At 38.8% G+C, this 15,091-nt stretch overlaps 1 protein-coding gene and 1 long non-coding RNA gene across 3 annotated transcripts in view; both read left to right on the forward strand.

Annotated features, from left to right (window-relative positions):
• asic1c (acid-sensing (proton-gated) ion channel 1c) overlaps positions 1-15,091 on the forward strand; it is a 107,421-nt gene that overhangs the window by 41,241 nt on the left and 51,089 nt on the right. The window lies entirely within an intron of this gene.
• On the forward strand, positions 583-2,504 carry LOC112842890 (uncharacterized). The gene is made up of 2 exons (XR_003214933.1): positions 583-841; positions 2,032-2,504. It is a non-coding gene; the product is annotated as an uncharacterized LOC112842890 (long non-coding RNA).

Below are 15,091 nucleotides of genomic sequence, written 5' to 3' on the forward strand. Positions count from 1 at the left end.
AACATTTGGCACATCGCCCTCTACTCTTCTTTATTGTGTCTTTTTTCTCACATCAGAGCACAGACAGTTGCGGCGTCGAGCTGCTTCCTTATCGAGCTGCGTTTTAACACAATATGGTGAGAAGCAGTCACATTTGCTGTTTATTTTCACAGGGTGCGTCGTATCAAGTACCTTCATTACCAGATCCAAGAAGGCCACATCGTCACATTTTGTGACTCAATTTTATGAAGCTACAGGTACAGGGAGTTCTTTTTAGAGTGCGCTTTCAGCCTTTTTTAGTACTCCAGGGTTCAGATTTACACACTGGATCATTTTTTCTTATCTGCCAATTGTTGCAGGAGTTAATGGTTCATCTTGTATCGTGATACTAAACCAAAGCACAAATTCACACCCTTTCTGTGTATTTTTTTCCTTCTTCAGAGTTTACCTAGGAAGTGTGCCCATCGGTATCAGCAGGGAGTCTTAAGACTTATTTTTTTATTTCTGCACTCCAAATGCGCTGTATCCAAAGGCTCATTTGTTGATATTCTGTTGCATTTTGGCTCTGTCTCCCAAGTTTTCCCCAAGGGGCTGAGAGCTTGGGTTCCATGTGGCGTGGTGTTTGATTGATGCAGGCCTTCTCCATCTACGCGATGTGCTCACTGATGCGGTGGTGATGGAGTGAGATACCCCTGCTGAAGCTGATCTAGTGAGCAGCTGGCCTGTGTTCCTCGCTTGCACAGTGGCTTTGCAGTTGTTTTTCCATCACATCTTTCCCCTTCATTATCACTTGAGGGGTTTTTGTGTTGGTGGCTTCTCTTTAGGGAAATGGAAGGATTTACTGAGCCGCTTTCCACCTCAGGTTAGTCTTTTTGATGATACCTCACTAGAATTTAGATTCACGTTTAAAAACTTGAAGTGACTGAGTGCTGAGAATGAATATGTCACTGTAGTTTATAGCCACTGTTACTGGTGTGCCGGTGACTGAATGCGGCGATGTATTGTGTCGGTATGGGTTAAGATATGTGGCTGAGTTTTTAATTCAGTTTTAATTCCTTTGAAGGTTTAAATGACAGCACATCACAGATGGTATATTATGACAGATTTAGCTCATGAATATTAATTATCTAACTGCTAAAATTGAGTTTTCTCTACAGCCAGGTAGAGGGAAGACAAATGTCATTCTGTATCACTATTCTATAGCTGTAAGTGGACTGGGTATTCACTTTACTCTGAAGAGATTTTCGCCATTTAACTTTATTACATAGAAGTCTTTTATTGCCTGAATTGTTCTGCACATGGACTAGTCTATGTAATAAGTAACATGTACTCTTCATATGAATATGCAGAATCTGAAAGCACGGGACAAGCTTTTTGCTGCCAGAAGCCTTTTGGTTTTTCTTTGTTGTCTGAGTTGTTTTGACCAGCCATCTTTGAGCAGGCTTTGGTTGCCACAAGTAAACAGTCAGTGTGGTAATAAAAATATGCAGTTGCATTTGCCAAAATGAAATTAAATGAGCACATCTCTCAGGGAAATGGCGGTTGCCCTCAGGAGCTAAATCAGCAGATTAGGTGGCGAGCTCAGAGATTGGGTTGTGTCTGCTGATTTTAACATTGTCATCAATTAGACCTACCACTAAGAAATCTCATGTCCTTTTAACCTCTTAAAGAAGGAATAAGCAAAAATGCCTTATTGATGACAGAGGTCAGAGGAGAATGGTCAGACTGCTTTGAGCAGGAAGGATGGCAACAGTGCCTGATCTGATGAGTCTCGATTTCTGCTGCAGATTCCGCTGGTGAGGTCAGAGTTTGGTGCACAAGCACACAAAGAATAGATCCTGCCTTGTATCAACAGTTCAGTGTGGAGGTGCAGGTGTCAGAGTTGTATGTAGGGGATATTTTCTTGGCAGTTTTAAATAGCAGAGCCTATTGTTGCTGACTATGCCCCTCTCCCTCACAGTGTACTCATATTTTCTTGACTGCTTTCAGCATGCATGTCACAAAGCTCAAATCATCTCAAACTGATTCACTGTACTCAAATTCCCTTCACAGTTGGCAGATCTCAACTTTAGGATGTGGTGGAGAGGTGGACAACCTGCATCATGCTTGTGCGGCCGTCAAATCTGCAGCAACTGTGTGATGCTGTCATGTCAATATGGACCGAAGTCTCTGAGGAATGTTTCCAGCACCTTGTTGAATCTATGCTGCAAAGAAAGAGGCAGTTCTGAAGGCAGAAGCAGGTCCAACCCAGTACTAGCAATGTTTAATTTGTGAAGTGGCTGGTACGTTTTTGTACATTTGGAAACTAATAATCTGCACTACCATTAAAATTAATGTTTTTTTGTTTCTAATAAATAACCCCACAACGGGCTGTTACTTGTTATAAGGTTTAGCTAACAGACATTTTTTTAATACATTTAGATTTTTAGTTTATTTGAAGCTGTTGAAAATGACAAAATTACCTTTAAGAAGATGTGGCATAACTGGATTTACAACTGGATTAAGATTACCTGTAACCATAGTAACATGGTTGTTGTTTGACAATAATAGCATCAGACCAGCTTTATCTATATAAGTGTAGGCAGTGCAGACCAGCTGTCTCTTTGGAGTCACTTTACGCAAGGATTGTGCAGTGAGAAATAGAGCTACCTGCTGTAAAGACGCCTCCGTAGGGATGGCTCATTTCATGCCTTAGTGATGTCTGAGTGAAGTAAATGCATCTGCTCATTTTGAGCAGAGAAAGTCACCCTGACCCTGTACCTGCTTCCTGACTATAACCTTATCTGCTGTTTCAGTGCATGTACACTATGGTTACCGGGTCATCTCTTACAGGAATACAGCTTAAAAGCATACAGTACGGTAAAGAAAAATGATTCCATCTGACTGACAGGCTCATGGTTTTAAAGTCAAAGTGTAGTCGTACTATTCTGGCTTTTCGTGTATGTATTATATACATATGCACAGTATATGGATATAGTATGTATTTTTCTAACAATTATATTGGAAACTAAGGAATCCAACTTAAAATTTGCGTGGGGGAGTGGTATTGCTGGAGTGAATGATTTTGTTCTATGTTCATTTAATGCTTGAAAAAACTTCAACTGGCTTATAATAAGTTTCAGCTTAACCTCACTGTCACAGTTCAGTCAGTATTGTAACCGTGAATATCCTGGAAAAACAAGACTCTAATCTTTCATGCAGTGTGGAACTGCTCCTTTGGCATTACATATCCTGAATTTGAGGACTTGGCCAATGTTTATTTAAATTTACATCCAAATGAGCATTATGTCATGGCAGGACTATCAGTCCTAACCAGAAAACGTAAACAGAACACTAGAAAATCACTCCAGGTACAGTTAAACAAGCTTCTCTGTTTCTTCCCACTTTGTTCTGTGAGGAGCTGCACATGGATGTGACACCGCAAAATCATTTTGTTGTGGTCTCTGGCATTCAGCAGTGAATGTTACTTTAAGGGTGAGGAAGGTTATATAACAGCTCAGGGGTTTGGATTTGAGAGAGAGTGATATGAAATGAAACTATGTACATAAAGACAGCCAACCTTAAACATTAAATAAATATGAATATATATGTATATAAAACAGAAAGAAATAGATACATGTTTTATAATATCTGTAATTGTTCCCTTAAAGATGGTGGAGTAATGTGTGCACACAGATTCAAAGAATTACCCTTAGGACTTACCGTAAATAATAATTTTGTACATAAACACAAACAAATAAAAACATGTAATGTAGTTTGCAGTGTTTGCTAAATGATAAGCCAGTTCCTCCTCAAGAAGTTTGAATTTAACTAACCTAAAGCTCAGAATGCTGCTCTCTTGTTAGCTAGTAACCTTTTCTGTTTGAATCAGCATTTAGTTAAAGTAAGAAGATGGAGATACCACCTCTAGCTTTGTATAAATTGGATCTTTATTTCCTTTCTTACAGGCAAGAAACATAATGCAAAACATTTGGATGGGTGTTATACTGAACGATATGTATGCCCAGATGCCGTATGGCTGATTATAGGTACTCATCGATGTCAATGTGCACGATGTGCTGCAGCTGCTTCTCACAAGAAGGGAGTTACATCAACATAATAGCGCAAAACATTTGTGACAAACAGCAGCTCGATTCAAAGAATCTGAGTTGAATTGGGGACCTTTGATCCAAGATTTTACTAGATAAAAGATACAAAGCTAGCTAGCTTTTTGTAAAAGGTTTGAGGCCAAATACTTTGTCTGTCGTTCTGCCATGAGAAAGATGACTCACAAATGATCAGTTTAGCTCGGAGTCATGTAATGAATTCATCCCGAGGTCAGAGTCTACAGGCCACAGTTGACGTGTTAAATGTTATGGTTCAAGACAGTACAATAAGAAAAATACTCTTTAATTCAATTTTCAATTCAGGTGTATTTATATGACACCAAATAGCAACAGTTCCCTCAAGGTCCTTTATATTGTAGCATATAAATATATGAGATTCACAGAGATTCATCCTAAAATTATACAGAGAAATCCCCAAACATTTAGACGACCCCCTGTGAGCAAGGACTTGGCAACAGTGAGAAGGAAAAACTCACTTTTAATAGGAAGAAACGTCCAGCAGAAACAGGCCGGTGTGATGGGAACAGAGCAAAAGACACACAGTGGAAGAGAGACAGAGACTGAAGATGAAGACACACTGAGTGCATGATGGGAAGCCCCCAGCAGTCTAGGCCTATTGCAGCATAACCAAGAGAGGGTTCAGGGTCACCTGATCCAGCCCTAACGGTAAGCTTTATTAAAATGAAAACTTTGAGGCCTAATCTTCAAAGTAGAGAGGCTGTCTGTCTTCTGAATCCGAACTGGGAGCTGGTTCCACAGAAGAGGGGCCTGAATCCTAAAACCTCTGCCTCCCATTCCCAAAATCCCTCAGGAGGGGTTTTGGGGTGATATGGTACTATGAGGTCTTTAAGATAAGATGTGGACTGATTACTTCCACACCTGGTATGTCAATTTGATTCTGGACTTAACAGGGAGCCACTGAAGAGAAGCATTATAAGAGGAATATGGTCTCTCTGTCTAGTTCCAGTCAATACTCTTGCTGTGGCAGTTTGGATCAGCTGAAGGCTTTCCAAGGACAGCATGATAATGAATTACAATAGTCCAGCCTAGAAGTGATAATCTAATATACCGATCAAGCATGGCTTGCTTGGAAAAGTTTTCAGGTGAAAAGTTCTTGTCTCTAAAAAGAACACGGCAGCATGGCTTATTTTTTGCAAGGGTGCATGTGACCAAACCACTAAACTTCTGGAACAATGTCCTTTGGACAGACCAGACAAAAGTGGAAAAGTCTGGCTATAATGCACAGTTCCGTGTATGGCAAAAAGCACACATATCATATCAGAACAAAAACGTCATACTGACTATCGAGCACGGTGGTGGATGAGTGATGATTTTGGTTTGATTTCAGGCATCTTAGCTGAAATTGGGTCATATAACAGGACAATGATTTAAAGTACATTTGCAAATGTGCAACACAATGGCTGAAAATGAAAAGAATTAGGGTCTTGCCCAGTCAAAATCTAGTCCTTAACCTGATTGCAATGCTGTGGTGGGACCTTAAGAGAGCTGTGCAAAAACAAATGTCTATAAAGCTCAATAAACTGAAGCAATGATGTCAAAGAAGAGTGGGCCAGATTTCCTCCACAATCATGGGAGAGACTGATAAAGTCACACTGAAAATAACTGCTTACTACTTTTAAAACTTGGTTTGAGGAGCAGATTGGGATTTTTCTAATGTAATGTGATCATATAAAAAGAATTCCTAGAATATGTATTTTTCTCTCAGATATCAAATCATTTGGGCTCCTTTTTTTAGCATTTCAATCAAAAACGTTGACCTAAACCCTTTTAGATGTTGACATTATGGGACATTTTCCACTCAGCTTAAACTGAAAGGTATCAGGTTAACTCAGTATATCACAAAGGACATTGATTAATCTAATTCTGTCCATTTTGTTTTTGTTGTAGCAGTGCAGCCTGCAATGAAGATGAAGTTTGAGGCATTGATGCCTGACTGTAAAAATGGAAGATACTGTGTTTGCTTCTGAACAGAGGGGTGAATCCATGACATCACTGTAAAGAAATACCAATCTATAGTTAAACAGAATGTTCACGATCATCCTTATTTTCATGTAAAGACCTGTATTTATGCATCATTATCCAGGAAGGTGCGTTGAGTCATCCTCCTCCTCACTGATATTTTTTCCCTAAGCAATTTAATTTAATCATTTTCACCTTATACACAGCGCAAGATTCAGCATTCACCCCTTGAAAACAAGTAGATCGACTGTGGATCTCCTCTCTGTGGACAGCCTCTTAACAGAGTCGGTTAGTCACACATTGTAGCACTCTGACAAGTGATTTTTTTCTTTCACGTTGGCCAGCTGTAAATCTTCAGTCTAGAGCTGATTGCCGCCCATGTGTATTAGACTGACTGTTTAACATCTGTGGGGTAAACAAAGCTTCATTATTAGACTGCTGTTTTTGATGATTGTGAATTGTTTCCCGCTTTGTGTTAAATTTGTCACATGCATACTGTACTTCACCGAGACACAATCAGAACAATCGCATGACGCTTATAAGCCCAGCAACTCATAACCATTCATCTCTGCAAAGGCTAAGAGTGAAAAATCAATCAGTTATAGTTGTGGTACTTCATTGTGGATTTCACATGGCCCTAGTTTCTATTAATAAAAGAAACTCTATTTTCTGTCTGTTTATCCATCCATCCTTTTTCTTCTGCTTATCCAATTTAGGGTCACCAGGGGGGCTGGAGCTTATCCCAGCTGCTGTGATTCCATAAAATTCATGTGACATATTGTCAGTACCTATAGCTGCTTCTTTTATTATTAATCTCATTGATGAGATTAGTCAAGTGAGAGTAAGTGGTATTTAATCTTTGAAAAGCCTGCAAAAATGTTGCCATTTTACATTTCCCCAAAGCATGTAAAAAAAAAAAACATGAATAAATACATTTGTTTATGGCAGGAGAGATAACCGGGCTTAATGTGAAAATTGGAGCAAATTCAAAGAAAGCAAATTATGTAATTGGTTAGATTAAATTACCTAACAGCACCAAATGACAGGCAAAGTTAACTGATGAGGTCATCATTTGGTCATCTGGTCATCTGGTCATCTATTCATATTAATTAATATTCATATTAAACTAGAAAAGAAACAAATAAAAACCTAAATAACAGAAGAATGTCAATGATAGGCCTGATTAAACAGAAAAGTTTTAACAGTTTTTTTAAAGACTTCACAGCTAAACGGATCTGTGGTAAACTGTTCCAGAGCCTCGGTGCCACAGACTGAAAGGCTCTAACTCCCTAGTCTTCCGTCTTGTACAAAGGACAGCTAATAGGTTTTGAGCTTGTGAGCAAAGACAGTGTGCAGCAGTGTGTTTAACAAGAAGCTGAGATATGTATAGTCTGGAGCATGTCTGTCAAGTGCTCCGTAAGTAAGCATGAGAATTTTAAAACTAATTCTAAAGTCATCTGGGAGCCAATGTAAAGAGAATAAAATAGGGGTAAAGTGACCTCACTTGCTAATGTGTGTTAGGAGTCTGGCTGGAACATTTTGCATTACTTAGAGGCGTGAAAGCGATGGTTTATCTGAGATGGTAAATAAGGCATTACAATAAGAAAAGTATGGAGAAGGAGGGAAACATCTCATGATGTGAAGCATAGCACATTATCTGGTAAACATGGTGGAGGAAGTCTGCAACATGGGCATGTGTAGCTGCCAGAGGAACCAGGCCACTGGACAGAAGCAGCAGCATGAAGCTTGAAGTGTCCAGGGCTATCTTCTCAGATTCAGCCAAGTGCTGCAAGACCCATCAGACACATGGTGGTTGTTGTTACAAAAAACTGTGGTGGTGTTTAGGGAGAAAATTTTGCAAAATTTAAAATGTAGTTATTACTTACATTTTCATTTCTGTGCACTGGAACATTTTTTGTTCCTAAAATTTGAGCCATGTGATTATCTACAAACACATTCTCAGAATTTTATTGGGACAAATAAAAAACTGAGCAATTTATAATGCAGTATATTAGTATTAAGTTGTCATTATATCCTAAATTACTTGTTTAGAGCTGTGCATTTAAAATCAGAGAGTGGAAAATTCCAGAAATGTATCCCTGCAGTAAAGAGCGATGAAGTTCCTGGCTTAGGATTTCTGCTCCACTGATGCAGGACTTTTGCTTTCCTGTCAACACACCTCAAACCTCGACTTATTCTGTTCCAGCAAGAAGAAAGACAAATGAAATACTTTTTTCTCCCCCATGTTAAATTGCCACATTTAATTACACAAGACCTGATTAAACCGCTGCTTCCCCCTGAATACAACAGAACAAATGGATGCACTATATTAGGTTGTATCAGAAAATGTGCTTCCATTCTTTGCTGAACCTTCAATCGTGAATGCCGAGAGAGCAAGACGCAACGAGACCAGCCTTATAATTAGGAGAGACTCAAAAAAACAATTTCACTGGTGGTGCTGAAATAATGACTGTAATGAGGTTTAAATAATAGCAACACCTTCCATAGAGTTTTCCTTAATATATAGGTATTGAATTAATGTGTGTTTATTAGCTATGCAAAGGCCAAATTATTGCAGTCGCTCTGAGCTTAAACTCAAGATAGACAGGAGCTCCTCCAGGCCTCATGGTTAAGTGAAAGCTAATGGATTGTATTACTGATGACAGAAAATATACATTTTTATTCCATCCTCAGTAACACCTGATTTAAATATTTCCTCTTCGCCATTTGTTGGTTTTTGTTATTCAGAGTCTGTCTTTTTGCTCATGTGCAATAAACAATAAAGGAGTTGACAGCTGCAGCACACTGCAGGTGATTTAATCCAGATTATGAAATAATTCTGTTTGATTTACATAAACTGTAACCTTTTGTATCAAGAGGGTATCGGAACTTTAAATTGTGCAGTATGGAGTGAGTGAGCAATCTTGCGTTTTCCTTAAAGTAATGCTTGTTGGCATTTGTAATGACCTTTTTGCTCTTGACAGAATGGACTGTAATGAGAATTATCACAAGCCCCCTGAGAAACACACAGGCAGATAAAGCCAGACAGACTAAAAGCAGGCAAGTGGAAAAAGAAAGTGAAGCATCGTTTTGAGATACTTTGCTAAAGCAGGATGACGCCAAATGCAATATGTTACAGAAGTCTGTGCGGTATGGTGGCAATATCACAGACCTTCTAAAATACATAAACATCTCCTCTATAAAAGAGGAAAGAAAGCAGAAAGCAACTAAATGTCCTTCCATCATACGCCCTGAGTAAGGTGGCACTCTGTGATGGAGCTTTTCAGTCATTATCCAGGGGTACATAGCAGGAAAGTCACAAACTGTATTTCACAAAACATGATCAGCTGTATATCTGTGGATAGCTCAATAGATAACCAGATACCTGTCTTTCTTAAGATTAAGATTAAGACTAATTCATAATAATATCCTATATTATATAACAAGTCATAAATATTCTCCCTATATAGCGCTTTTCCCCTCTACCTAAGCACTCAAAACACTTTATATACAACATACTTTATTCACTCATTCATATAAGCACTTTTTTCTATGCTTATGCTTTGTATCTAACATTCACACACATTCACACTCCAATGAATACAACTTGGGATTCAATATCTTGCCCAAGGATACTTTGGGATGCAGGATCAAACCACCAACCTTCTGATTAGTAGATAACCTGCCATACCTCCTGAGCTACAACCACCTCATACAACCATAAGTAACAGAATGTTTAGTACTCACTATTTATATACACAGTATTAGGGGGAGTGTGTATACCAAAAGCTTTTTAAGTAATTTGTCCAAATATTACAGCTACTTTATGGTAAAGTGTAAAAGTCTTGCGCCACCCCTAATTTAAAAAATATATATTTTGGTAGGAAAATGGGAAATAGCTGTAGTAATTTATTGAAACATGTGCAAGCGTACATGGAAATATAGTACATGAGACAAAAACATAGTTATTCAATTCTAACAGTCTTGAATCTTGTAGGATATTCAAAGATCTTTTTTAGATGCTGGCTGCTTTTTGTTCTGTTCACTATCAACATGATTCCACACAGGTCCGGGTTCAGGGGAGACAAATCATTGACTGATGATCTTCTGCAGCATGTTTTTCTATCTGCCTATGCCTTTACTGATTTTCATCCAGTTCTTGGGTAATTCGGTAAAACCTAGACTTTTGTCCCTGTTTCCTTTACTGAAGAATGGCATCTTGACAGCCACCCTTCCACTGAGAATATTTCTGATGAGGCTTCAGTGAACAGTAGATGGATCAAGGCCAGATGCATCTCTCAGGTCCTGTGTCAGGTCTTTGCTGAATTTTTTGTGATTCTTAAGTACATAACTTTCAGATATTCTTCAAATATCGTGTTCTCTGCTTGTCCAGTTTCCTCTTTTTTAAGGGCACGCTGAACACCATGCCAGTTCAAAAATACTATTTTATGCCTGTCAAACTGTGTTATCTTCAGCATTTTCCATTGATTCAACTAAAGAAATGAGAACAGATTGTTGTTTTGTGACGGGCTGCTAGCAACACACTGCCTAGGGAAACAATTTAACTTTGCTAAATCCTTTGCCAAGTTGTCTGTTATGTTGAGTTAGGTGCCTTTTGATGCTTGAATGATTGATAGTAACCAAAAAAGCTTTCCTCTGAAGATGGTCAGGATTGTAATGAAAATGAGTGAAAAAGCAGCCAATGTCCAAAGAAAAACCTGGAAAGACCTTCAGGAAGACTGAAGAACTATTGCTCAAACCACTTTAAAAATGATTTTGCCTCCTTATAACTGTAAAATATAAATAAATGAGTGATCGGTCAAGACTTTTCTTACTAGACAGTTCAGCAAATCAAAAAAATAAAACAAAATGCATTAGTATTATTATAAGAATAATACACACACTCACTACGAACAAATGTTTTCCAGTTTGACTCTTATTGGTGCTTAATCGTTTTAATGTGTTAAGAATCTATGGCATTGCCACCTAGGACAAGTGCAACCAGGCAACTGTGTTAACTGAAAAATATTTTTTGCATGGGTAGTTTATAAGGCTCCACTTAACAGTGTTAAACCAGTCTGTTAGCGTGTGTGCTCATCACACCCCAGTACAAGTATAAAGATGAACTTTTTTAGTTAATAGACCAGGACGGGGCATGTTCAGGCTTAAACTGGGAGTTCATTTGCGCTTAACCTCATAACAAGTAGTGTCTCCTGAGGTCTCTCAACAACCATAAGGCTACTTAAGGAGCAACAAAAGGGGAAAATGTGTGTATTAATGGGTTAATGAAGTATTAATTTAAAAACATGAGGGATATCAGATTCACTTCGCTTTCATATTAAAGCGGGAGTTTCCATTTGCCAGGTCACGCTCAGGCAGTGATCTGTGGGATGTCAAACAAGTCGGTGCTTCCTCCATTTTCATTTTGATAAGTTGAGTTGACAACGGTTGAGTATTGTTGAGTCATGGCATTTCACAAGTCCAAGTTCAGTCAGGAGAATGAGGAGAAATCAGCCAGCAGTGAAAGAGACTGTTTAAGTTATGCAGTCACACAGTTGTGACTAATTATCTACAGTTTCTAATCCATCCATATCCAGGTGGTTATGATCAAACGGTTAACAAAAATGAAGCTACTGATAACAAAATCAGATGCTCATTTATACGCTTGCCTGGAGACGTGAGAGATAGCATGAACTTGATAAGTTAAGAAGATGAAGAGGGAAGAAATGGCAGTTCATAGCAAAGACAAAGGGCAGTGAAAATTGAGGTGTCAATTTAATGAATCATGAAATAATCACTTAGAGATGGAAATGTTATCGGCAAGAGGAGCATTCCTCTTGATTAATTTAGACTGTAAGAAGCAGAGGGTGTTGGAGCTTAAAATTTATGAAAAGGCTTTAAATTGCTCATTGTTTATATTTCCAACGCATTGGCGTGTGTTGCAGTGTGGACATATTGTTGACTGTGCCATCATAACAAATGCGTTATATTTTTATTAATAACCTTTGATCAGTGTACAAAGAAATGTAATGTGACATACTTGGGGGGTATAAATTCTATCTAATTAGTAAACAGCATCTCCTTGACACAACTGCTCACACACCTTCTGTTTAAAGCTTAATTATCTAGTATCATATGAATCCTCCTCATGCTGTAAATTCACAGGGGCCAAAGCCATTAAGCATATTCCTCATTCATATATATTTTTTAACTTTACTACCTACTTACTCCCAGCAATCAGATTTTCTGTTACATCTAATTTGACTGACACAGCAAAACCCTCCATTTCCTCTTTGCAGAGAAAACCATTTGGTAACAGCTGTAATAAATCTTCACTGAGGGTCCACGTACTGCGCCGCTTTAAATCACCAAGCTGCCCATGGACATATAATTGCCCAAAGGATGTTATAACTTAGGCTATACACTGATGGTGGGATGATGGCAAAAGTATGTGACATGAGCAAATATTACCGTTACATTTGATGGCATAAACTGTTTTTTCTTGAAAGAAAGGTAAGCGATACCTGAGACAAAACTTGTCTGTAATTGATCGATCACATTTGGTCAGAGTAAAACATGCACAGTGGCCAAAACATGTAGATTAACTGCTATATTTGTTGCTATTCTTGTATTTTCTGAGATGCTCTGCATATCTAAGCCTATAATTTTTATCCTTTTCATCTGTTTCAGTGTAAATCTTTTTCTTTCTTTCCTTTTTTTAAAGAAAGGAAGGGAAAGAGGGAAGATGTGGGGTGTGTGCTATGATTATACTCAATCTCCTGGAGCAATCGCTACGAAGACATGTGTTCAATAGAATGAATGCTTTGCTGCAGGCACTTGATTGTATTGTTTCTTTGCTATTGATTTGGGGGGGCAGGCTGTGGGGGGGTAGTGGAGGATGGGATATCAAAAGGTACCACATGAGTAGGCACGAGGATAAACAACATCTACGGCTGCAGAGTGGATATTGTTTAAAATGCAGGAGGTATAAGGGAAAAAAAGGCTCGTTTAACCCCTGCTAAACAACAGAAAGCAGCACCTTGGGGTGTGAAAACTATTTTAAAATTACAGGATTTGTGACTAAGTGTGGGTTTTTCTCTGAGGTAGGCAGAGGAGTGGAATGCAAAATCAAATTAAAGATACATAAAAGATACAAAACGTTATCATATTATGGTACTGTGGAGTTTGGGTAATTTTCCCTGTTAAATTGTATTACGTGTGAAATAAACCTGATGATGAGGCAAAAAAAAAATCTCCACTGAAGTCATGTTACCGGTGGTAAGCAGACAAGTTTGGAGCATCCATTTTTTACCCTGTAGGCAAATCTGAATCAGTTGTCTACACTGTTTGCATATATGAATCTACATTACAGCGGTAAGTGAGACCCCAGCCTGACACCCCATGCCTACACACATTGCTGTGTGTGTAGGAGGGGGATAGGATGACAAGTCCAAGATATATAGTGCTTGAGTCAAGCTCACTCGGCGTTCCTTTGTATTTCAAAACTAACATAAATCACACGGAAAGGTAGTTTTCATGTCAATACCCACCACGTGCCGACTTATTGTCTACAGTGATGGTCCACATTGCATTGCGGTGCATAAATAATATCCTCTTCTTACCAGCTGTGAGAGCTACAACAGCAAAGAGATAGATGAAGAGGTATCTTTTTGTGCCGCATCCATTTGATTCTGCACCCCCCAGAGCTACAAGCAGAAGCCTTCTCCAGCTAATGATCCTTCACGAATTAAAAAGCTGCAGCCCTGAAACCAAAGCCCTCCCCTCCCATCCATCAGAACGTGCCTATCATTGGACCAGTCTGTATTAAATATGCCTAATACTGTTTCCCTCACACCCTGATGACACAAGGCTGCACACAAACTGCATGATCAGTGTGAGAGGACAGAGATCTAAAGACCAATTGATCATTAAAATTAACAGTCTTTCTATGACTGACTGAGCATCTGGTCTATGTTCAAAGGAGTAGGTTTTAATAATTGGGTGCATAACAGTAACTTAGCCTCCCTGATTACACAGGTAAATCAATGCAGGCTTGAAACGCATATAGGTAAAACCACTTCTCTCTTTTCCGTTCCTTCACACTTTACATTCAGATGTGATTACTGTGTCAGAGAAAATATTTGTCTTTAATTTATAGGCTGTGTTTATAATGACAAATGGCACCACATGGCAAGGTTTTTTTTCTGTCACCCACAGATTTGCCCTAAGAGCATTTATCATGGGTGGACAGGCTTGTTTGCCTTCCCGTATGCTATTGGTCATGGCAGCTTGAGAGTAATAGGTGGAAAGCCAAGTCCTCTTCCACTGCCGTGTCCCGGCACTTCTCAGAGGCACCCAGACCCGCTGTAATCTCTCACACGAGTGAACTTAAATTAAATTGAAATTCTCAGGTGTCAGAAATGTATAAGTGCCCTCTTTGCAATGCTACTCTTAAGAGCTCGCAGGCATGATTTTCTAGCTTTCTTAGATGCCTGAAGATGAATGAATGACAGGTCTCATTTATTGATGTTCAGTTATGCAATCATATGAATAAAGTGTGTTTATAGTTGGGCGCCTTAGTCATTTTGAAATAAATGTAACTGAGTATGTCATCAATGAGAACAAAAATAAAGTAAAATTTTGCAGAACACAGACTTCACAAGTGTTCACTGAGCCTTAAATGGAGGCTCGTCTCTGCTGCAGATCTGGAGTAAGACAGATAAATAGATTGTTAGTTTGGACTAAGTGATGATTTGTGGCACAGTAGTTACTATGTAATAGAAAGCACACAGCCCATGTGTGTGTGTTTGCCCCTCTGTATAGTTATTAGGATTTCCCAGCACACTGTTAATTACTTCATTTGCCTCGTTTCCCAGGATGGATCGTATGTTTTTAGTATGTTGTGTTTAATGGAAACGCAATTCTAAAAAAGCTATCATGCTGTGTAAAATGTTAATGAGTTTGACAGTGGTGACGCAGGACCCAAATGCAGATCCAGAAAGGCTAAACTAATCCTGGCCAAAGAG

Source organism: Oreochromis niloticus, linkage group LG18 (genome assembly GCF_001858045.2).
Source record: "Oreochromis niloticus isolate F11D_XX linkage group LG18, O_niloticus_UMD_NMBU, whole genome shotgun sequence".
Classification (NCBI taxonomy): domain Eukaryota; kingdom Metazoa; phylum Chordata; class Actinopteri; order Cichliformes; family Cichlidae; genus Oreochromis; species Oreochromis niloticus.